The sequence below is a fragment of the Camelus bactrianus genome, chromosome 3 (genome assembly GCF_048773025.1).
Source record: "Camelus bactrianus isolate YW-2024 breed Bactrian camel chromosome 3, ASM4877302v1, whole genome shotgun sequence".
In the NCBI taxonomy this organism is placed as follows: Eukaryota; Metazoa; Chordata; class Mammalia; order Artiodactyla; family Camelidae; genus Camelus; species Camelus bactrianus.
Window position 1 is genome coordinate 8,640,659 of NC_133541.1, and position 24,364 is coordinate 8,665,022.

The 24,364-nt window shown below is 43.4% G+C and overlaps 1 long non-coding RNA gene across 1 annotated transcript in view; it reads right to left on the minus strand.

Moving 5' to 3' along the window:
• Window positions 1–1,178: 1,178 nt before the first annotated feature.
• LOC123615353 (uncharacterized) overlaps window positions 1,179–24,364 on the minus strand; it is a 224,553-nt gene continuing 201,367 nt past the window's right edge. Inside the window, exons 6-7 of the long non-coding RNA XR_012503620.1 lie at window positions 7,771–7,874; window positions 1,179–6,760 (exon numbers count right to left, since the gene is read on the minus strand). This is a non-coding gene — a long non-coding RNA (uncharacterized LOC123615353). The remainder of the gene's footprint in view (window positions 6,761–7,770; window positions 7,875–24,364) is intronic.

Consider the following 24,364-nt stretch of genomic DNA (forward strand, 5'->3'; position numbering starts at 1 on the left):
CCTTATCAAACTACCCAGGTTATTTTTCACAGAACTAGAACAAATAATCCTAAAATTTACATGGAATCACAAAAGACCCAGAACTGCCAAAGCATTACTGAAGAAAAAGAATGAAGCTGGAGGAATAACCCTCCCAGACTTCAGACAACACTACAGAGCTACAGTCATCAAAACAGCATGGTGTTGGTACAAAAACAGACATATGGATCAATGGAACAGAACAGAGAGCCCAGAAATAAACCCACAGACCTACAGTCAATTAATCTTCAACAAAGGGAGCAAGAATATACAATGGAGTAAAAACAATCTCCTCACCAAATGGTGCTGGGAAACTGGACAGCTGCATGTAAATCAATGAAGTTAGACTACTCCCTCACATCATACACAAATAAGCTCAAAATGGTTTAAAGACTTAAAAACATAAGACAAGACAGTGTAGACCTCTTAGAAGAAAACATACACAAAACATTATCTGACATAAATCCTAGCAATGTTCTCCTAGAGCAATAGAAATAAAAGCCAAAATAAACAAATGGGACATAATGAAACTTACAAGCTTCTGCACAGCAAAGGAAACCATAAGCAAAACTAAATGACAACCTATGGAATGGGAGAAAGTATTTGCAGAAGATGAGACTGACAAGGGCTTAATTTCCAGAATATATAAACAGCTGATACAACTTAATAAAAAAAAATCCAAAAATAGGGAGAATAACTGAGCAAGCAATTCTTCAATGAAGACATACAAATTTCCAAAAAGAACATGAAAAAATGTTCAATATCACTAATTACCAGAGAAATGCAAATCAAAACTACAATGAGGTATCACCTCACACCAGCCAGAATGGCCATCATTAAAAAGTCCACAAACAATAAATTCTGGAAAGGGTATGGAGAAAAGGGAGCCCTCCTCCACTGCTGGTGGGAATGTAGTCTGGTGCAGCCATTATGGAAAACATTATGGAAATTCCTCAAAAAACTAAAAGTAGACTTACTGTATGATCCAGCAATCCCACTCTTGAGCATATATCCAGAGGGAACCTTAATTCAACAAGATACATGCACCCCAATGTTCATAGCAGCACTATTTACAATAGCCAAGACATGGACACAACCTAAATGTCTATTGACAGATGACTGGATAAAGCTGTGGTATATTTATACAATGAAACACTACTCAGCTATAAAAAATAATAAAATAATGCTATTTGCAGCAACATGGATGGACTTGGAGATTGTCATTCTAAGTGAATAAGCAAGAAAGAGAAAGGAAAATACCATATATCACTTATATATGGAATCTAAAAAAAAGACAAATGAACTTATTTACAAAACAGAAACAGACTCACTGACATAGAAAACAAACTTACAGTTACCAGGGGGGAAGTGGGTGGGAAGGGATAAATTGGGAGTTCAAGATTTGCAGATACTGACTACTATATATAAAATAGATAAACAAGTTTTTTCTGTAGAGCACAGGGAACTATATTCAATATCTTGTAGTAGTTTATGGTGAAAACAAATATATGTATGTATATGTGTGACTGAACTATCATGCTTTACTAGAAATTGACACAATATTGCAAACTGACTATACTTTAATAAAATTTTTTAAAAAGATCATTTCTTTTTCTACATTCCAGATTACTCAAATTGTGCTTTTTGTTGTCACATGGACCCTTGCTACACACACACACACAAATGGCTTTACATTTTAAATTGACATTCACTCTCAGTCTTAAGTAATAGTTTGCCAGTTCTAACACAAATGTAACAATGGCAACAAAACCAACAAAACAGCTAGCATTTATCGAGCGCTTACTGTGTACCAGGCATAGAGGGTGTACATGGATAACTCTTTTCATCTTCTCAGTGACCCTTTTTTTACAGACAAAGAAACTAAGGCACCAGAAGGATAAGTGACTCATCCAAGGTCTCTCGGTTGACATGGAGTGGGATTCAAACCCCAGCGGTCTGCTCCAGAGTCCGTGTTTCCATCCGTACACTTTAAGTGCCTCTCCAATGTTGAATAAATTACAGATATTCGATGGAATTTTGATGTCTTGCCAATCATTATGAAGTTAACATTTCTTTTGGAGGGAAAGTTAAATATAAGTGCAGCCATTTGGTTAAAGATACAAGATTGGTGATCACTTTGAAATTCAAAGACTGCTGACTTGGCTAACTAGAGATGACATTAATTCCTTTCATTTGCTTTATGTAGATATCACTGTAGGCGAAACACAAATTATTTAGTGTAATAGAATCCAGTCTCTTGCTATAATATACCATAACTTTGTTTCTGCAACAGTGCTCTAATTGACTCTGATCAAACATTTTTCAGTTATGTGGTGTTGTAAAGTCTGGATGTTTTAAGAAACTGAGCTAGAAATGGTATAAGTCAGGGAAAAAGGAAGTTAAAGTATGGGAAGGTACAGTTCCATCAATAGTTCTGCAGAGGATCCAATTAAAATGTAAATTCATCCTTTAAGAGAAGAATAATTTGATCAACAGAAAACTAATGTGGGAGAAGAACACGTGTCATTGAGTCAGAAAAGCTGGGGGTGGGGAAGGACTACACGGCAGCAAATTAACCTTTACAGGAAGGGAGGCACTGGTGTAATAAATGCATATGAAATATAAAACACAGATTAGAGTTCCTTTTAACACAACTAGCAAAGTAGTCATTTGAAAATCCATTTGCAAATAAATCAGGAAAAGTTCTTTGGAGAAGAAACATCAATAAAGTTATTAGCAATATCAAAGAACTGGTTTCTCATAGAGAAATGACATTAAGAAAACTGAGGACGGTACACGTCTTTTTACTAACTTAAAATACGTAACAGTATTTCTACATTTGAAACAAGTTATTTTATTGCAGTTTGACACACATATGGAGACATCACAAGGCTTACGTGTGCATTTCAGTGAGCTATCAAGATTACATCCATGTAACCATCACTGAAGTCAAGAAACAGAACACCCCCCACAGAAATCCCCTCAAGCGTCCTCCCTACTAATCCCTCCCAATTTTTCCCCAGATACAACAACTCTCCTGGCCTTTAACACCACAGACTTTCCCTTTCCCTTAAGCTTTATAAAATAGTGACTCTCACAGTCAAATATTCTTTTCTGTCTGACTTCTTTCTTTTCACATTGTCTTTGTGAGATTTACCCATGCTGTTTCATTCTGCAGTGTTTCAGTGATTCCCATGGCTATACAGAGGCTTGTTGCATTATTGAATTTACCAAAATCTATTTGTTCTACTATTAATGGACATTGGGGTTGCTTCCCATTTAGGACTTTCATGTCTCATTTCATTGGGAACATTCCCACACACGTTGTTTGTTGCACACACATGTGCATTACTGTTAGGGGTGAAACTGCAAAGGCAAAGTACATGCGTGTTCACTTGAGTAGATACTGCCAAACTCTTTTCCCAAATAATAGAGCCAATTTACACTCCATCAGTAGGGCAAAGGAGTTTCTGTTGCCCATATCCAGCCGCCACTTTTATTTTAACTGAAAGGTAACTTTATCACACCGCTGCTAATAATCACACGCAGTGATTTAGCAAACCTCGTGCCATCAGCTCTGTGGTCACAGAGAAATTCAAAGCCTTTTCCTCCTGCTCCCCTACCACGTTCGCCCCCCAGACTTTGACTATCCACACGTTGCTTCTGTCGTCGCCCAATACTCGTCCCATGAGGCTTGTCCACCACCTGTACATCGAAGGTGGTGCCCCCTCCCCACAACCACCCTGGTCACCGGTCATCGTTTAATCACTTGTTCTAACCGTGACCATTTATGCAGTACTGACTGTGTGTTTGTCACTGAGCTCGCACTAGGGATAAAGGTGACTACGACCTGGACTCTGTCCTGAGGAGCTTACAGTCCAGGAGGGAAAACATATGAAAGTGGACAAGTGCAGTAAGTTACAATAAACATAACTGGAAAAATGTGTGGATGTAACACAGGTGTAAAAAGAAAGGGGGAGGAAGGAAGGAAGGAAGGAAGGAAAGAAGAAAGGGAAGGAAACAGGTCGGTTTGCTTGAAAAGAAAAGACAATGGATGGAACTTTGGCCAGAATCTTGAAAGCTAAGTAGAAGTACAGGAAAGGAGGTAGGAGTCAAGCAAATACAGCACAGATACAGGAGCAGAGGCTGAAGGGTGGAAATGGCCCGCTGCCCAGGACCAGTCCTGAGCAGATCCACATAGCTGGGGCTGAGACAAAGCTGGACGGTCCACAGACCTGACCCATAACCTCTGAGTCTCCCTCTCCCCACTCCCACCATGGCCTCCGCCCACCCAGACCACCCTGCCTGATCCAGTGCCCCCACCGACTGTCCCATCTCGGGCAGCCTCCTGGCTGCGCTTCCACCACAGCCACCTGATGCGGAGGCAGCCCCACAGTCTTCCTCTTCTCCTCTTGCTCTGGATGATGGACAAAGGGTTAGCAGCCACAGAGAGGGAATCTCCAGACAAAATGTGTACGACCTTGCCTGCATTTTCTCTGCTGGTCACTTCCCCAAGGCTCAAAGACTCTGGTGTTCTGTTAATTATAAAGAACTTGACCAACGGGGACAGGCTTCTGCTGTCCTGACGCTTCCACAGTCTGCTAAATTATTTTAAAAGTTAATCAGTCCATAATGCTTGTCTGGAGAGCCTTATGTACGAAGCATGTAAATTGCTGGGCGCGCACTTCATGGGGTGGACCCAGGGTTACCCGCGGTGGTGAGAGAATGGCGCACTGTCTTCCCCTCAAAATGGTCCCGGGTCCTCACCAGCCTACAGTCTGACTGAGGAAATAGACATTCATCAGAGTTCCAGAAATACATGCCAAGTTACAGCCAATAGAAGTGCACAAAAGAAACGTCCTCGGTGCTCACAATATATAATGGGGGGCGCCTGGAGGGGATACAGACAGCCTTTTCTGGGGAAGCAGTGCCTGACTCCCCTAAGGAAGAGCATCTGTCCTCAACTCTGTGGCGCTGAGGACAGGGAGGGAGCACTCAGGTCCTGGGGAAGGAAAACCTGGGCGACACCAAGAGGGCACAGGAGGATGGCCCCTCTGAGGACGTGAGAACAGGCAGGTGTGGCCAGAGCGAAGAGGGCTGGGGAGCACTTCCGGGATGAAGAGGGAGGAGCAGGTAAAAGACAGGCCATGCAGAAGCTTGAAGGCCAGCTCGAGGATTTTAGATTTGAGTTTGCACTCCCAGTAATGACTCAGTAGCTACTATGAGGCCAACCTGCCCTCAAATTATTTAAAAAAAAAAAAATCTCCCTTAAACTATTTTTAAAACTACTAACTTGAGACCAGATATTATCAGCAACTGCCTGAGGTGCTGGAACATGACTAAAACAGGCAGATACTAGGCGGGTGGTGATATTTGAAAAAGGGGCAGGAGCTGGGTGAGTTTCTCGGCTTCGTCTTCTGCCCTGAGCGCAGGCCCCCATCTGTAGTGCGTGGGAGCAAATGAAAATTTGCAGTCTTATTGGACTGAAGATGGAGGCACAGAGACAGAGCAACCCCAGCAGCTAGAAACTATGGTGGGGGGTCATCTGGTAGGAGGAGAGCCCCGAACCCTGGGCATGAGCTCTGCCCGCATCTCTGGCAGACTCAGGACCATGCAGGCCCAGGGGAGCTCGGTGCTCCACCAGGAAAGCAGCTTCCATTTTAAATGAAGTCTTTGAGCTTACAGTTTGAATTAAATCATTACAATGGGTACTTGGGGGTCACTGTTTTGGGTTTTTTTTTCCAGGGGGGTGGGTTTCCTGAAAAGATTTGTAGTTTTGCCTTTTCCAGTGGTGGTTCTGACTCCGTAATCAGCGGAGCAGGTTGTGCTGGGGCCACAGTGGGCCACAAAGAGACTTTAGGGGGCAGCTGTCAAGTCCCACAAGAGGTGATGGTGCCTCGGGTGGGCCTGGAAGAGGCATGGAGTCTGAGAAGTGGACATGGGGTCATCAGAACCTGGGAAGGGGCTGAGGGACACGAGGGCCAGGAAGGCCTCCAAGTTCCCTGACTAGAAACCAGTGGGGTCGGGGGCTGCTGGGGGGTGAAATTCATGGCAGCACGCAAGACAGGAAGGAGACAGGCCTGGCGAGGATCACGTCTGCCTTCAGACAAGTGCAGGGTCAGATACACTTGAGACGTCCCAGCAGAAATGCCAAGTAGGCTGTTTAACACAGGAGTCAGAGAAATTCAGAGCTAATGATATAAATCTGATATAAATTAGTAAGACAACTGGACTTTGGGGTAATGAAGCGGTGGGTATGGGTGAGATCCCCTGAGGATAGAATACGGGGAGGTGGGGGAGTAGGAAGAAAAAGGGACCTAAGATTTAAACTTCAGAAATCCCTCAATTTCATGACCAGGTTAGTTGGAAACAGAGGAAACAGAGAGGCAAAGTAAAAAGAAACCAGAAGTTTTGCAGCTACACAGTGGGTCAGTCTTAACCTGCTATGACCCCCAATTCAAGGGCTTTATCACTGTGTTTACCCGTAACTCACCCCAGACTGTTCTAAGAGTTAACCCTCAAATTCACCCTAAAACCTAATCTCCCTGGACTTTCGGGAACCCACCCCACTGAACAGCGAAGAACCAGCAGCTTCAGCACATCCGCTCTGTTCTCACTTTTAAGTCCATCCAGCCCCACTCTCTGTTCAGCATCCTCAGGCCACAGGGCTCACGTCGTCATCCAGAAATGATGGCGAATATCACAGCCACCTAGAGCACAGTCAGAGGGTCTGATCCCTTCCCTTGAAAGCAACACAAGAAAGGAAAAAAAAATGTTCGGCATGAGCAAGCCCGAGGGTCTATAAAAACTAGCGTTTTAAACATTGTGCGAGTCCGCGTGAAGGAATCATTTTTAGTTGGTTTTGCTTTGCTGTTTTCTTTTAACAAATCAACGCTTAAATGAACGATCTGACGAAATTGCCTGGCTCTGGTTTTGAGGGCCACTGTGACCTACATACAACCACATACCAGCCTTAACAGAGCTCAGCCAGAGCAGAGAAACGTGGAGATGAGATCATGACCAAATGTCGCTTCTACAAGGTTTGCTTGGAGCCCGTTCTTGCCCGTGGACATCCCTTCGGGGCAGCAGCCTGGGGCTCCCCCTGCTCCCTCCACCATCCTCAGGGGTCCAGGCATCTCTTGAGGTCCCATGACCATTTCAAGGGGCCACGAACTCAAAGCTATTTCCATAATAATACTAAGTCAATATTTGGCTTTTTCTACCTCATTCTCTCTCTGATCTTTAGCAGAGTTTTGATGTGATATCAAAGAACATCCACAATTATCTGGTGGAGAAACAAACCATTAAATACCTGTCACTCTTCCAACAACATATCTGCAAAACAACGAGTTGCCAGGACTGAACACAGGCGCAGATGAGAGATAACAGCTGTCTTCCATTAAAAAGTTATGTGAAAAAGAATGAAAACAATGCCAATCTCTCACCAATTTTTTTTGTTTTGGAAAATAGTGTTATTTTTCACTGAAATATGTTGTGCACATTATAACATAATAGATTGATCATTATTGTCTTTAATGAGTTATAAAATAAATACCTTTCAAATTAATTTAAAAATTAATTTAAAATCAATATGGTACATTTGGATAGATATAACCCATAGAAGTAAGCTCTCTGGGGCCAGGGGCAGGTGAACGCCAGGTCCTACCCACAGGTATGGGTCCAGGTGACTGGAGAGGACTCAGCCTGGGACCCGCCCCAACTAGCCGCTGCTAACCCACCAGGTGGACTTACCTCCATGTGGCTGCTGTTCTTCCAGAATCCCAGAACCAAACTGGGCAAGAACCTGCAGCCCACGGCATCCCCATGAGCTCCTCTAGAATGCACCACTTCCTCCTCTGCAGATAGAAGCCCAGAGAACAGACATTAGACCAAGACTTATACACAGCAGCACCTACCAGTACACCTGGACCAGTTGTTAAAACAGTAAAGAAAGTCTGTACCCCAAGTCTCCAAAGTGCTCCTCCCCCCAAACCCCACAGGCATAGCCCCATTATCTGTGAACAAAAAAGTTAGAGCCTGAGTCTGACTCCAAAGTGTCCCATCCCAAAGCATCCCATCTCACCCTCTCCGCTTCCCCAGGACCAGGTAGGGCCCTCACGGTCCTCCCCATGTTCTGTACTGGTTGTTACGTCCAGAGCATCCCTGCCCCTCAGCATCCACGTGGTCCCAGCACACAGCCCCTTCTCCACCCTCTCTCTGAATCCTTCTCCTTATAAAACTCTGACCCAGAAGAGTCAGACTGCAGGAGTTTTCTTCCTCTACTTCATCTCATCTTCCTACTCCAGAGCAACCAGCCCCTTGGCCTAGATTTCAAAGCAGAAGGGCCATCCTTACAGGCAGGCTGTGGAAGGCATACTGCTCTGAGTGCACCAGCCTCTGTCTTTGAAATGCTAAATGAATTCTGCACGTGCTGAAGCTCTAATTGACTCTTCTTCCCACATCAAGACCCAGCAACTCCATGACCTGTTTCTCAAGTTTTGGAGAACGCTTCCCTGCAACAGTTCCCAGCATGTTGGAAGAAGGACAGGTAGTTAATGGTTTTTTTTTCCCCCGGGAAATTGTGGATGCTCTTCTTTGATGTTGCCGTGTTTTCCTTCCCACTCTTCCCTTTCCAATCACATCGTTGGTAAGCCAGTGGTTCTTAGACTTCGCTATGTATTAGAATCACTGGGGGAGCTTCAGAAAGCACTGGTGCTCAGACACTCATGTCATCCTCGGGGAGAGACCCAGGTATCAGCAGTGTTTAAAGCTTCCCAGAGATGCCAATATGCAGGTAAGGTTGAGAAGCAATGTTCTAGGCTAGAAATTTACCATATATCTTCTCAATTTCCCACCCGTAGCACGCCACCACCAGGTCTAGAACTACCCGGGGAGAAGTGCCTTCTCTGCTGGTTCTTGCCATTGGAACCTGCTCCCTGGCTGGCCGGGCCAGTGGAAGCAGGCTTCAGACCAGGTACAAGAGTCTTACACTCAAGAAGACAGCCTTTCTCCATAAGATTTAGGCTCATTTCTACTTACTTATGTCTTTGCTGATAAGGAATAAACTGGCCAAGGAGCCCTGCCTCCATTTGTCCTGCGGTCACTCCCAGGAGCATGCAGGACACACCTGACCATTGACAGTGCACCAGCCAAGACCACACGCCCCACATCAGAGTCACCTAGGCAGCATTTAGAAACTGCTGATGCCCGCCCCTCTACCAAGGTCCTTGAGGCTCTCTGGAACGGGGCCAGGGGAACAATATTATTACTGTTCCCGAGCTAATCCTTATGTGCAGCCAGAAACAAGAACTGCCAAGCCTCCCGGCCCAGGGAATCTCGGCGGGTCCCGCCGCCTGCCTTCCTCTACTAATACCTGGGTGACGCCTTGGTTCACCTCGCTTTTCATTTCAGGTTTTCTCCTGTCCTTCAGCTCGTAGGTCACCTGAGCCACCTGTGCTGCTGTCTGCGAGTCTGCCAGCCTGCTCTGCCCCGCCCTGACGCCCCGCTAAAGCCCCACCTCTGAGCGCCTTAGCGCAGATGGGTATTGCCCTTGAGTGACAAGCTCCTAGACGCAGCCTGAGGGTCTTTCAGCCACCATTTCCCAAGGGGCCGGTCGAAGATCCACTTTAAAAAAAAGGTTTTATTTTTAAATTAGTACATACATTTTTATTTTAAAAAGTAACACATATACGAAAGAAATCCAAACAGCGTCAAAATGTGTAACAGCGAGATGAGGGTCTTTCCTGCTGGAGTTCTGCAGTCCCTTCCCAGAGGGAGGGACTTCTAAACAAAAGCGTGTTCGTATTTGAGCATCTCTCCCCAGAGGGACTTTTCCATTTTGTAGAAACAGAAGAGATTCCTGAGACCTGACTACTCCGTGAGACTCTTGGAGGGAGAGGGAGGAGGGTCCCCGAAGCCTGTACCTTTAAGAGCTGCTCGGGGACCAAGGATCAGACGGCATATGATGAGAACTGCCGTGGACTACAGCCCCTGACACCTCAGGGGGCTTTCAGCAAATGTGATAAGACGTCTGTGAGTCTGTTTCTGCTTTATAAAGAAGTTCATTTGTGTCATTTTTTTTTTTAGATTCCACATACAAGTGATATCATATGGTATTTTTCTTTCTTTTTCCACATTACTTAGTATGACAATCTCCTGTTCAAGATTTGTAGATACTAACTGCTATACATAAAATAGATAAACAACAAATTTCTTCTCTACAGCACAGGGAACTATATTCAATATCTTGTACTAACTTATAATGAAAAAGAATATGAAAAGGAATATATGTATGTATATCTATGACTGAAACATTATGCTCTACACCAGAAATTGACACATTGTAAACTGACTAGACGTCAATTAAAAAAAAAAAAGTAATAAGATGGGTCCTAACTGTGGGAAGAAAATGGGGAAGGTCATTACTGGTACTAAATAAGTGTTGTGGGCCAATCTGCATTCTCCCGAAATTGAAGTTCCAATTCCCAGTGCCCAAAATGTAACTGTATTTGGTGACAAGATCTTTAAAGAGGTGATTAAGTTAAAATGAGGTCTTTCCCTTGGGCACTACTCCAATCCGATTGGTGTGTCCTTATGTGAAGAGGAAATTTGGACCCACAAAAACAGGCAGCAAAGGAAGATCTATGTGAGAATAAGGAGGGAAGGCGGCAGTCGAGCCAAGGAGAGGAGCCTCAGAAGCAGCCAAACCACTGACCCCTTGATCTTGGACCTCCAGCCTCCAGAATTGTGAGAAAGTCCATTTCTGTTGCTTAAGCCCCCAGTCTAATATTTTATTACGGTCGTCCGAGCAGACAAACACAAGTACGTCCACTCGACTCCACTCTGGTCACCTACGGATGTTACGGCGGGCTAGAAACACTGGACACTCCTGCATGATGTCGTCAGCCTCCAAGCCAGGAGGCCTCCTTGTCGGTGAGACCTACCACTCCACGGTAGGTTTCTTTGTGTGGTTCAGTTAGTACATTTTTGGCTAAGAAAGCACAATTTCCTTGTACCAACCTCAGGACAAGAGGAACAGCACGAGAATAAGGTTTTCAGGCTTGATGCACGAGGTTCAACGTTCTTTTAAAATTTAAAACACGAATGTCCAAAAGTGGTCCACATGAAACAGCTAACATAAATACGCCATGTAACAATAGGGATATTTCTTGATGGGCAGAAGTGTGGCTAAGACTGACGAGGAGTGTTCGAGGAGCCCTGCATGACAAGTTAGCTCGCTCTGAATCTTTAGACCGAAGCCCTTGCTTTCTCAGGCCTGAGCGTGATCGAAGTTGTGGGGGAGAGGGGGAGGGGATGGGTGTAAACACACCACGGCTCATGCAGAAGAGCTGGGGCTGCGAAACTAGTGGCTTCTGGTGGAAAACTCGCTCACAAGGCACATGGCTTCCTCCTTGCTCTTTGAAAGTGGACCTGGCTTTGATCAATAAGCTATTATAAATATGATGCACAGTTGCGAGAGAAAATCACTTCTGTTTCAGAGGAAATGGCACAGATGAAGGCGCCGCCATCGCCTTTGAAAGTCAATACCCCCTGCGGTGATGCAGCGGCTGCAGTCGTGGGCAGCCCTGCAGGTTAGCCGGGCAGCAGGCGGGCAGTCTGGCTGACTACTGGAAGGGCGCTGCCTCCAAAAGCTTGCAGAAGCTAAGGTTTTCTTTGGAATCAGGGCAATGGTCGATTCAGGGGTTGGTTTTTTTCGTTTGGTGTTGTTTTGATTTTGGTTTTTTTGTTGTTGTTGTTGTTTTTTTGCTGAAACACTTTTTGGTAAACAATAACTGTCAGAGATCTGTTCTCTTGCAAATCCAATATATGCCGTCTGCCCTTCCGGGCACTCTCTTAAGAGGTCTGCCCCAGCCCACCAACCTTTTATTACACTGTCTGTAATGCCCCTAAAAATACTCCATCAGATCCAGTGTGATGTTGTGTATGTGCCAGTTCATTTAAATTACAACTGTAGAGACGTCAGCTGCTCTAGTAACAAATGGAGAGCCCAGCGGTGGTCTGAAGAAGTGATGGTCAGGAAGCAGCTTCCTGGGTGTCTGTTACCTACATCTCAGTCACCAAGCTGGACTGCACATATTAGCGCACTCAGTGTCTGAGATGCATCTTTATTAATGAAAATGGTGGCCTCTCAAACTTCACCGAGGGATGTCAGAACTAGTTTCTTCTTAGCAAAATTAAAGGTATTCAAGATGGCAAAAATATTTCAGAGATACCCCCCACTCTCCAAAGGGTATAAGAATTCAGAGAAGCTTGTTGTCACCCCCTTAGGAACAGGGCAAGGGCAGGGCCCCTCAGCATCCTGGGTTTAGCCACCCGGGGCTGGGGTAGGGGGTGGTTCTGGTTGTCAGAATTGCAAAGGCAGAGCCTGCTCCAACAAGTTGTCATGTCTCTCTAATTTCACCAGAACACCTACGGCACAGAGAGCTGGGACTTCATGTGTCTTATAAGCAGGTTGGATCTCTTGTGTCTTCTGCTAATAGGCATATGTTTAGTAAATACCCACATGAGATACAGGAGCATCTGAGCTGAGACTTGCCTTCATTAGAAACTAGCATTGATGTTGTAAGGAAGTAGCTAACCTGCAGTCACCTCTAAGGCTACACGGTGAAGGCTACACTATCAACCAAAAAGAATCAAATTGCCTCAAGTCATTCTCCAAACCACCTGGATGACCCCAAGCCCTGTTAGTGTTACCTACTTTCTCTAACCCCAATTCAAATCGAGACTTCCCTTCAACCACCTCCTTCTGCAGAAAGTCTTCTTCACCTAAGGTCTTACTTTGCATCCAGAAAATAAGGGTTAGAGAAATTACACTATACTCTCATCGTCTGGCCATGACCTTTGGGGCAATGTTTTCTAGGTCTAAGTATTTGAAGCCAATTTTCTAAGACCTCATTTTCTATGCTTGCAAATTATTTTCTATCTCCTTAAGCAATGAGCCAGTCCTATGAACACAGAAATGCTTGCCACATGTATCCCCTGTTTCTATGCCTACTGTGAGCATGATTAACTTCAGGGTCAAGAAGAGAGACCACAGTTTGGCTCTGAGCCCCAAGAAATGATCCAGGAAAAGAGTGTGGACAATGATGGTACAGAAAGACAGCACTGTTAGTGAGCCTTTGCATTCATGCATTTTACAGTGAAAACACCTGCATCATTGAATTTATGGAACCCTAGGAAAGAAGTCTACTGCCCCAGAGGCTTAGGGTGGTCTCAATTTTTCCTTCAGCTAATGCTTTAAAGGGAGGTAATGTGGCATTTTCTCAAGAAACCTGGATTTGCAATTGATGGGTTCAAGTTCATAGTCAACCATAGTGAATATAACATTAGGCAATGTATTTAGTATCTTTGAGACTCCAGATGTTCATATATAAAATGGAAATACTGTTTATGCAATAAGATCATTGTGAGGATTGAATAAGTGATTGGTGTATTATAAAATCCTATACCACCATAAGGCTTTGTTATTTTCAAGTATTCACTTCTTTTGACACCAAGATCATCTTGAAAGTACTATTTCAGTCTGAAAATTCCATTGAAATTACACAAATAACCTATTAGAATCTTTAAATAAAAAGGAAAAAATTAACAAAAAGTTCCTTTTTGAGTTAAGAATGCTGCATTTTGGAAAGATTTTTGTTTTTATTAAAACAGATGGTGAATACAGAATTTCTCATAGACTTGATACCTGACATTTGGGACTTTTTCATTTCTTTTCAAAGTAGAGATAGAAGTAATAAATTAGAATGAATATAATTTATTTCCATCGGCAGCCCAGAAGGTTCTGGAGGGCAGAGCAAAGCTCTAAGGCGAGCATGGTGACCCCAGCTAGCTCCCAGAAGCTCTGCCCGCGCTCATTTCCCCTGCTGAGATTCAAACGACACTTCCATCCCTAGCACTTGGAGGGAAGCTTGCTGTTCTCGACTGCAATAACTTTCTTGGAATGACAAAGTAGACACATATATATCTTTGCCTAAAGTCAAGTTTTATGAGACCATCTATTCCCATTCGTAGGCAGGTCCATTTTTTACTGAATTAACATTAAGAAGAAGGCATTTGGCTTTATCAAGCATGTTTCTTCCACTTTAGTAGAATAAGCAGTTCAAAATGTGCCAGAAAGATGATGAAAGCAACGAAACCATTTATCTGAAGGGAAAGAGAGATAAGATCACTAGGAGCCTGCAGATTAAAGAACCTAATTTCTGTTTTAGATTGATATATAAACACACTTGGAGACAAAACGCGGGCAAAGGACACATCTTCAATGTTCTCCCTCCAATTTTAACTTTAATTAATTCTCTGTATTTCATAACAATGTATTTCCTAATCACACAGGGGCTTGCTTCAGAATTCTAAGTAGGACTGTTACCGTTCACAAGTCATCCTTGTGTTTCTAATGACTCAGTTTTAAACTATTAACAGATATCTCATCTTTGGTTAATTAAATAGGCTAATTTTCCTTGCCTAACAATTATTCATAATACTCTGATATTTTTTAAACTCCAAAATAACCATCTGGAAAATATACACTCTCAACTTAAGTTTGTATCTGTATTAGAGTTCTCCAGAGAAACCGAGCCAGTAGGAGGTATATTGATAGATATGTAGGAAGAAATGTATTACAGGAATTGGCTCATGCAATTATGGTGCCAAGCAGACCCACAGTCTGCTGTCTGCAAGCAGGAGAACCAGGAAAGCAGGTGGAGTAATTCAGCCAGAGCCCAAAGGTTGAAGATGGCGTAAGTCCTGGGGCCCCTAGACCTGAGAACCAGAACCCTCAGTGTTCCAAGGCAGGAAAAGATGGACCACTCAGCTAAAGAAGAGAGAAATTTCACTCCTCATCTACCTTTTCTGTCTGTTTGGACTTTGGACAGAGTGGAGGATGCCCACTAGTGAGGGTGACTTCCCTCAGGTTACTGATTCAAAGTCTAATCTCTTCCAGAAGCAACTTCACAGATGCACCTAGAAATAAAGTTTTAACCAGCGATCTGGACATCCTGTAGCCCATTACAGTTGACGCATAAAGTGAACCGTCACAGCATCCTACTATTTCCAATGGGGAAAGTGTGAGCGTAGATTGCTGAGTAAGATATTCACGATCCCCAGACACAGAGGGGCCCGAATTTCAAAGCACTTCCCGTTTCGCAGCACAGTAATCTGGGGTAAGAGGGAATTCTTTAAGCACGCAGAGCAAGACGGAAGTAGAATGTGTGTGTGGTTTTGACAGCCCTCCTAAGGTCAGCTCGTTCTTGCCTGCAGATAGTGGTGGTCTCTGGAGACGAGAAAGGGTGGGAGGTTCCCTGCCCCATGGCTTTGCTACCACCAGAGGGCACACCACTACGGAAGCAGGTTTCAGACTCACTTCTGCCACACACAATTCTTGGCAAGCACACACGTTGCAGGTTGCTCGGCAAGCAGGCATGAAGCAGTCTGTTCCCGGAAGCTCGATGGAGCCCCAGCTCTCAGGCACTTCAGCACCCCTGGAGCACCTTGTGTGATCCAGACACAGAATTCCCAGTTAAAAGGCCAGAAGTGAAAGGCAACCGAGCCCTAGGCCAAGGGCAACGCTCCAAAGGAGCACACAGAGCCTGCAGGGCCCCAGACACCTGCATCTTACCCACGGGAGGGCAGAGGGACACGGGCAGGGCTTATCCAACCCACGAGCACCAGGTACCACGAGTACCTCTCACTGCCCTCAACAAGAATTCTCTCCAGTGGTCTTTACATGGATTCACCAGTCTCCACCGCAGAGATTTGCAGATGAGGATGGTTGAGGATTTGGGGCAGAGGGCGCTGGGCTCTGGGCTCCGGTTCAGTATCTTTAAATTGCTAAGCACGCCTGTGGATGGAGTGTGCACTTCTCTTCAGGACCTTATAAATGCTAACTAACCACCCCCAGGATAGAAAGTAAAACTAACTAGCTCACCATATAAATATTTCACACTGTCTCTGCTGAAGTATTTCACAGGAAAATCACTTACGTGTGACCAATGGCACTCAGGGTGACGGCCAGTAGAAGGCAGAGGGACAGTGTGACCATTCTCTTAATTTCTCTGGCCTGTTCCCTTTCACACAGCCCAGGTTTTCTCAACTAGGGCACCAGAAGGGATTTTTCTCCTCCAAGTTTGAACAAAAGACCAAAAAGATAAATAAAAAATAGCTAGAGATGAAAATTTTAAACACGCAGGCACCCCAAGAGGAAAACTGGGGTTTAAGTAAACAGACGTAAAAAACAACGTGCGTTATAACTGCTTTTTTCTGATAAATGTTCTAGAAAAGATTCAGATAGGTGCCTTATAATCTTACAGGGCTTTTATTTGAGCAGTCGTCAAAGCTGAGATGCGCCCAGAGAGCCCAGGTGGTCAGGACATCACAGGAAGGTGGTCCCCAGCCCAGCGTCCGGTTCCCAAACAGGCTAATGGATTTCAATCTGTTTCCATTTCAAATGCACCACATCCAAGAAAGCCCAAACCCACAGCCTGCCCCCAGGGCAGAGTAAAGTTGATTTACACAAGACGAAGACATATGTTCCATTCCATATAAGTTATCGCTCTATGTTTTAAGCTCACAGGGATTTAATTTGTGTCAGAAAGAACAATGCTGGCTGGGCTCAACAGAACTGTTTACCAGGGAGAGACCCTGTTTGAGAAGCATGTCTCTGAAACTCAGTTTTTCTCCCTTGGAGGGCAGGATACCTGAACTCAGATTCACTGCTTTGCTGTGTCTACTTACTGGTTCATCAAATATTTACCAAGAGTCCCCCTGCCATGCGGCACCAGGGCTGACCCCGAGCAGCTACAAAGAAAATAGGATGTGGTTCCAGCTCTCAAGGAGCTTTGATTCTGAGCTTGATTTAAAAATCAGAAGAAATGGCTGTGAACGGTGGTGAGTGACTCAGTACAAATGAATGTCAGAGTCCAGAAACGATATAGTGCCAAAACAGGAGACTGTATAAGAAAAACTCCCATTTTTCCTTTAGTCTCATGCCATGCACCACACTTCACTTCTGACACCCAATATATGGGGTGTCCTACCATTCAGTTCATTCCGACACTAACCAGAGTTAGTGCAGACCACGCAGGGGAAGGGCTCAGACCCACAGGACTGCCCTCCACTTCAGACCCCAAAGGCAAGCAGTGGGTCCCCAGGTTGCCCCCAACTTCAGTCCAACTTGGCTACCAACCAGGGGTTCTCACAACCCTCTCCCTGAATTAAATCATTTGCTAGAGCAGCTCACAGAACTCAGGGAAACACTCACTTAACGTTTACCAGTTTATTGCATAATAAAGGATGTGATGAAGGATGCTGGTGAGCAGCCTGATGCAGAGACACAGAGGTCTGGGAGAGTCACGAGTGCAGGAGCTTCTGTCCACATGGAGCTGGGGTGCCCAGTATATGGATGGGTTCACCGGCCTGGCCTGATTGACTGCTAACTCTATTTCCAGCCTCTGTCCCCACTTGGACAACGGGGGGAGGAGCTGAAAGTGACAAGCTTCCAGTCACGGCTTTGTCTCTCTGGTGACCAGCCCCCACTCAGAAGCCCCCCAAGGGTCACCTCATTAGAACAGAAAAATTTCATTACCCAGGATCTTTGAAGGGATTTAGGAGCTTTGCACCAGGAACCAGGGTCAAAGACGAAATATTAGAACAAACGATTCTCCTAGCACCTTTGTTTACAAGCGTTTCCCGGGCTCTATGTCAAGAACCGGGGGCAGAGACCAATGCGTACATATTTCTAATTATTTCACAGAGACACCGGAAACTGAAGTGGTCAAAAAATAGAAATAAAACAAGCCTCTTAGAGAAGCTGGTTCTGGCGGGACTTGAAGCTGTCACAGAATATGTTTGGAGAGAGGAGAGTGTCCACTCGAATAAAGAGGAGGAACAGGCAAAGAGACAGTCATAGGAAAGGGGATCTGGTCTCCTGCAGAACAAGACAGCCAGAGGTGAACACGGGTGCCAGCGCATAACGGGAAGAAAATGTCGACAAGACTGCAGTCTGAACCCAGAAGATACTGAGTGAATTTTACCCTTTGCCCTGTATGCAATGGAGGCCTTTCAAAAAGGGAGGGTACATGATAAATAAGGTATTTTAGGGCCTAAAGGTTCCTGCAGTAAGAATGCACTGGAAGGAAGAAAGACACAAGGCAGGACAGTCTGTGGGAAAACAATTTCAGTGATGCAGGCATGAAGCAGTGTGGGTCTAGACCAGAGAGGGGCAGTGAGACTGGAAACCAAAGTGTTCTGTTCATTTTCCCCTGGGGAAAAAGAAAGCACAGCTACCCCAGAAAAATTGCTTTGGCAGGGGCCCCACATAATAGATTGTCCTTCAGTGATTTCTCCTGTGGTTTTTTGCTTTAACTGACCACCAAATAATTGCTCCGGCACCAGCCTATTTATCATCCTCCCAAGTCCAGCCCAGCAGACCTGAACTGAATGAAAGGATTTCGGAACTGGTGGGCTCACTGGACTGCAAGATCACTTTCCTGCTGATCTTCCATTGCTGTTTGAGGCGGTTTCTGTCTCCCGGGCAGCACAAGCAAGGTATGCCTACACATCACAGCTGACACCTGGGGCAGGCCAGGTTTTTGCCCCCAGCATAGCTGTACAGCGCTTCAACTCGGTGTGTCTTTGAATACCACGCTTTACCTTTTAGCCTTACCAAGGATCTATGAGGTTATAAAATCTTTATTACAAATTTTTAAGTCAAAACTGAGTGCTACCTGTGCATATATGAACTGAATGCAGCAACTGCTGTCCTGGGGGTATGTACTAGATATGTAACTGTGCTTTAGGTTCTCCCTAAAATCCAAAACCATTGCTGCCTGGTCCCTAGATCCTAGAGTCAGGAGCTCTAACTAATAGATAATACCTCAAAATTACCTCAACTACAGCTGCCACTTGGCTGCCCAGTAACCAATGAGATTCTTTTTATAAAAATTTCAACTTCTGTTTTCTAGTCTAGCATTTGAGGATCTTGGAACTCACCACTTCACCCTCACAACAAGTAAAAAGCTGAACAAGCTGAAAAATTAACCACATTCAAGGCTATTAAACACACTTTGACAATTTTTAAAAAGTAGAAATTAGATAAAGCCTGCTCTCAGACCACAAAGGAATTAAACTAGAAATCAATAATAGAAAGATAGCTGGGAAATCCCAAAACACTTGGAGAGTACACAAAGCATTTCTAAATAGCACGTGGGTCAAAAGATAAATCTCAAGAGATATTTTAAAATATTTTGAACTAATTGAAAATGAAACTACAATTTAGAAAAATCTGTAGAATGCAATGAAATCAGTGCTTAGAGAGAAATTTGTAGCATTGAAAGTATATATTAGAAAAGAAGCAAGATCTGAAATAAAAAATCCAAGCTTCCACCTTAGGAAACCAGAAAGAGGAGTAAAGTAAATCCAAAGTAAGCAGAAGAAAAGAAATAATAAAAATTAGAGCAGAAAGCAGTGAACTTGAAAATAGGAAATCAAGAGAGAAAACTGATGAAACCAAAAGCTGGTGCTTTGAAAAGATCAATAAAATCAATAAGCTGCTAGCCAGGCTAACTAAGAAAGCAGCAGAAGAGACAAATTACTGACACCAGGATTGAAAGAGGGGACATAACTACAGATCACACAGACATTAAAAGGATAATAAAGGAATACCATGAACAACTCTATGCCCACAAATTTGACAGCTTACATGAACTGGGCCAATTTCTTGAAAGATACAGTCTTTCAAAACTCACACAAGAAAAAGACAATCTGAGTAGGTCAATATGTATTAAAGAAACTGAATCAATAATATGTGGTTTTCCAAGCAGAAAGCACCAAGCTCAGATAGGTTCAATGGTGAATTCTACCAAATATTGAAGGAAAAATTAGACTGATTCTCCATAATCCCTTTCAGAAGACGGAAGAGGAGGAGATACTTCTTACTCATCCTGTGAAGTTATCACTACCTTAATACCAAAACCAGACAAAGACTCTACAAGAAAACTAGACATAATAACTTTCATGAACATAGATGCAAAAATTCTCAATCAAATATTAGCAAATCAAATCCAACAATGTATAAAAAGAATTATATACCATGACAAAATAGGATTCATCCCAGGTGTACAAGGCTGGTTCAACATTTGAAAATCAGTTAATGTAATCCATTATATGACAAGGCTAAAGAAAAAAATCACATGATTTTATCAATAGATGGGAAAAAAAAGCGTATGACAACATCCAACACTCATTCACAATAAAAATTCTCAACAGACTGTGAATGGAGAGGAAATTTCTCAACGGCATAAAGGCCATCTACAAAAAACCTACAACTACTATCACACTTAACAATGAGACACTAGAAGCTTTGCCACTATGATAATGAGCAAGGCAGGGGTGTAACTTCTCACCACTCCTTTTCAACACCATACTGCTAGTACTAGCTAAGGCACTAAGATTTTCTTTGAAAAGGAAATAAAAGGTATACAGTTTGGGGAAGAAGAAATAAAACTGTTCTTGTTTGAAGATGACATAATTGTCTATATAGGAAACCAAAAGAATCAACAAAAATCTTCTGGAATGAATAAATGATTATAGGAAGTTTGCAGGATGTAAGATTAATTACTAAAAAGTCAGTCACTTCCTTACAAGCAATGAACAAATGAAATTTGAAATAAAAAGCACAATACCATTTACAGTAGATCCCCTCCAAAATGAAATACTTAGAAATAAATACAATAAAATATACACTAGAGCTTTGTGAGGAAAACTATAAAACTCCGATAAAAGAAATCAAAGAAGAAGTAACTAAATGGGGATATTTTCCATGTTCATGGATAGGAGGACTCAATATTGTCAAGATGTCAGTTTCTCCCAACTTGATTCAAAATCCCAGCAACGTATTTTGTGGACATTGACAAACTGATTCTAAAGTTTCTCTGGAGAGTCAAAAGACCCAGAATAGTCAACACAATACTGATGGAGAGCCAGGTCAGAGGAGTGACAGGGCCCAACTTCAAGATTTGTACTAAAAAGCTACAGTAATCAAGAGAGTGTGGTATTAGTGAAAGAACAGATAAATAGATCAATGGAACAGAATAGAGAACTCAGAAATAGATCCTCATAAATACAGCCAACTGATCTTTGACAAAGGAACAAAGGCAATACAATGGAACAAAGATTGTCTTTTCAATAAATGGTGTTGGAACAACAGGACATCACATGCAAAAAAAAAAAAAAAAGAATCTGGACACAGGCCTTATACTCTTCACAAAAATTAATGCAGAATGGATCACAGACCTAAATGTAAAACACAAAACTATAAAACTCCTAGAAGATAACATAACACAAAATAATAATGACCTTGGGCAGAGTGGTGATGTTTTAGATACAGCACCAAAGGTGCAATCTATGAAAGAAAGAATTGATAAGCTAGACTTCATTAAAATTTAAAATTTCTGTTCTGTGGAAGCTGTAGCCAAGGGAGTGAGAAGACAAGCCATAGGCTGGATGAAAAATTTACAGAAGACATATCTGATAAAGGATGGTTATCCAAATATGCCAAAAAAAAAAAAAACCCTCAAAAATAGTAATTTAAAAACTGGTTTAAAAGTGGGCAAAAGACCTAAACAGATACTTCACCAAAAAAAGATATGCAGGTTGCAAATAAGCATATGAATAAATGTTCCACATCATAATTCATTAAGAAATTGAAAATCAAAACAACAATGAGATGCAACTACCACCTATTTAAATGGCCAAAATCCAGAACACTGACAACACCAAATGCTGACAAGGATGTGGAGCAACAGGAACTCTCATTCACTGCTGGTGGGAATGAAAAATGATGCAACCACTTTGGAAGAGTTTGGCAGTTCCTTTAAAAAACAAACATACTTTTACCATAGAATCTAACATTTATTCCTTGGTATTTACCCAAATGAGTTGAAAACTTATGTCCACACAGAAACCTGCACAAGGATGTATTCATAATTGCCAAAACTTGGAAGCAACAGGAACCAAGATGCCTTCAGTAGGTAATTTATAAATAAACTGTGTTGTATTCAGACAATAGAATGTTGTTCAATACTAAAAGGAAATGAGTTATCAAGCCATGAAAAGACACGACATACCCTGAAATGCATATTACTAAGTGAAGGAAGCCAATCTGGAAAGGCTACATACTGTATGATTCCAACTGTATGACATTCTAGAAAAGAAATACTTTGGAGACAATAAAAATATCAGTGGTTACAAGGAGTTGGTAGGGAGAGAGGGATGAATAGATAGAATGCAGACAAATTTGGGGGCAGTAAAAATACTCTGTAAGATACTATAATGGTGAATAAAGGTTACTACACATTTGTGAGAATCCGTAGAATGTACAACACACAGCTATATAGGATGGCTTCTCAGGAGTGACAAGCTATTAGCTCACATTCATGGAGGCTGGCGATGTGTCCAGCACTGTTAAATGAATTCACTCAGAAGCAAAGGGTATTTTTCTCTTAGCACATCCATTCTGCAGATGAAAAAACTAAGGATAAGAGAGCACATAAGAGATCTCCACCTGGAGGGAAGTGGAAGAGATCTGGAAGGCATGTGAGATGTTTACAGGAGCTTCTGGAGTCCCCTTCACCTGGTCACTTTTCCAGACGATAAGCAGTGAACCCTTGCATCTCTGACAGCACATCTGAGGCGCTCATGGTTGCACACAGGAGGATATATTGTTTCAGACATTACTCTTCCAAGCTACTAAGCCCTAGATGGGAGGACTTGGGAGGCAGGCTGGGAGGACAGGATGGGTGGAAAGCTGCTGCAGTCTCCATGTCATAAGGAACTGCTGCTGCCCCTCACGTAGCAGTCCTATGGTCCTGAAGTGGCTCAGACTCTGGTCTGGGTTCAGGAGCTGGGTGGGGGCTTTCCCATGGCGCTGTGCTTGCTACTCCATCCCCTGTTCAAAGATCAGGAATGCAGTACAGGATAAGGGCCAAAATACAGAGACTTAGGGAATGTGAGAAGGCCTGGATGAAGACCACTGATGAAGAGCAATGATGGGGGAGAGTCAGGGTCCCCGAGACCAAACTACAGGAGACTTATCCCCAGGACTCTAGAGGCTCATGGCCTCCATCCACGACTGCTTCTTCTTTGGTTTTGCATTTTAGACATGTATCCTCTAGTTTTGATGACTTGGTCTGGGCTGAGGTTGCATTGTGATTTCCATTCTCCAATGTAATTCTGTTTCCTTATCTCCGTTGGAGAATCAAATAGCATATTAATATAATACATTACACTAGATTTCACCTACAGCATGCAGTGAAAGCTATTTTCCAACCTTTTCAGCCTGAGCTCAAATAAAGTTAATCAAATTTAATATGTCATTAATAAAAGTTGGTCTATGGACCAATAGTTATTTGGGGATGGGGGTTGGGGGAAAATTTTTGAAGGATAATTTAAAGGTCCATTTGATTTAAGATGAGTTCACGTTTAGCAGTGCAATTTCACTGCATTTACTATGTATCTCTGTGATGTATGTAAGGCAGGAAAACCAACCTTTATGTTTTCTATCTATAATTAATGAGTGGCTTCTAGCAGTGTTGGGGAGAGGAGGGAATTGTGATTACAGAAGATCAACTCATTTGAGAAATGTCAAGTCTTCTAGAGGCCAGTTGAAACCAGCCCAAGTGTCAGCTTTCTCACTTTTGTATTATGAGATTTTACAGTCTTTTTCTTCAAGTCATGATTGGATGAAACATGATTAGAAAGGGGGCAAAAGAGACATGATATGATGATGGTTTAAATTATTAAAGCCAATTACTGGACATGAATGCCACCAGTCACAGTCCTGTGGGTTTTCTAAGGAAGTCCTGGGGAATAGGAGGGTCCTCAGCCCTTCTCTGGCCCTTCAGAGCAAGATCTCCCCAGCCGGTCTCTGCCTACAGACCAAGTCCACCCTGGTGAGGCAGCCATAGTGGAAAATTCCAAGAAGAAGCCTTGGCCTCACTAGGCATCCAGAATTTGATCTCTCTTCCATCAAATGGAGCCCAAGATCTCAGGGCTGCTAACTCCTTGGCCTTTCTGTCCCTCCTTCCCGTCACCTGGGAGTGGCCTCCAGGAGAACTGTAGGGATCTGTGATTCCATCCACACTTGGCGGGGAAAGTGCCACACTGCAGGGGAAGTGGGAGGTCACCCATACTGCATATCTCCCATCTCTACCACTGCAACCCCCTTCCTGAGTCCACCTCCCCAGGAGACCATGTCGAGCCTTCTGGCGAAGAGTGCTACTCTTACACCTCCATCTACTGACAAGGGCCTAGTTTAGAAAGCACAGTCTGG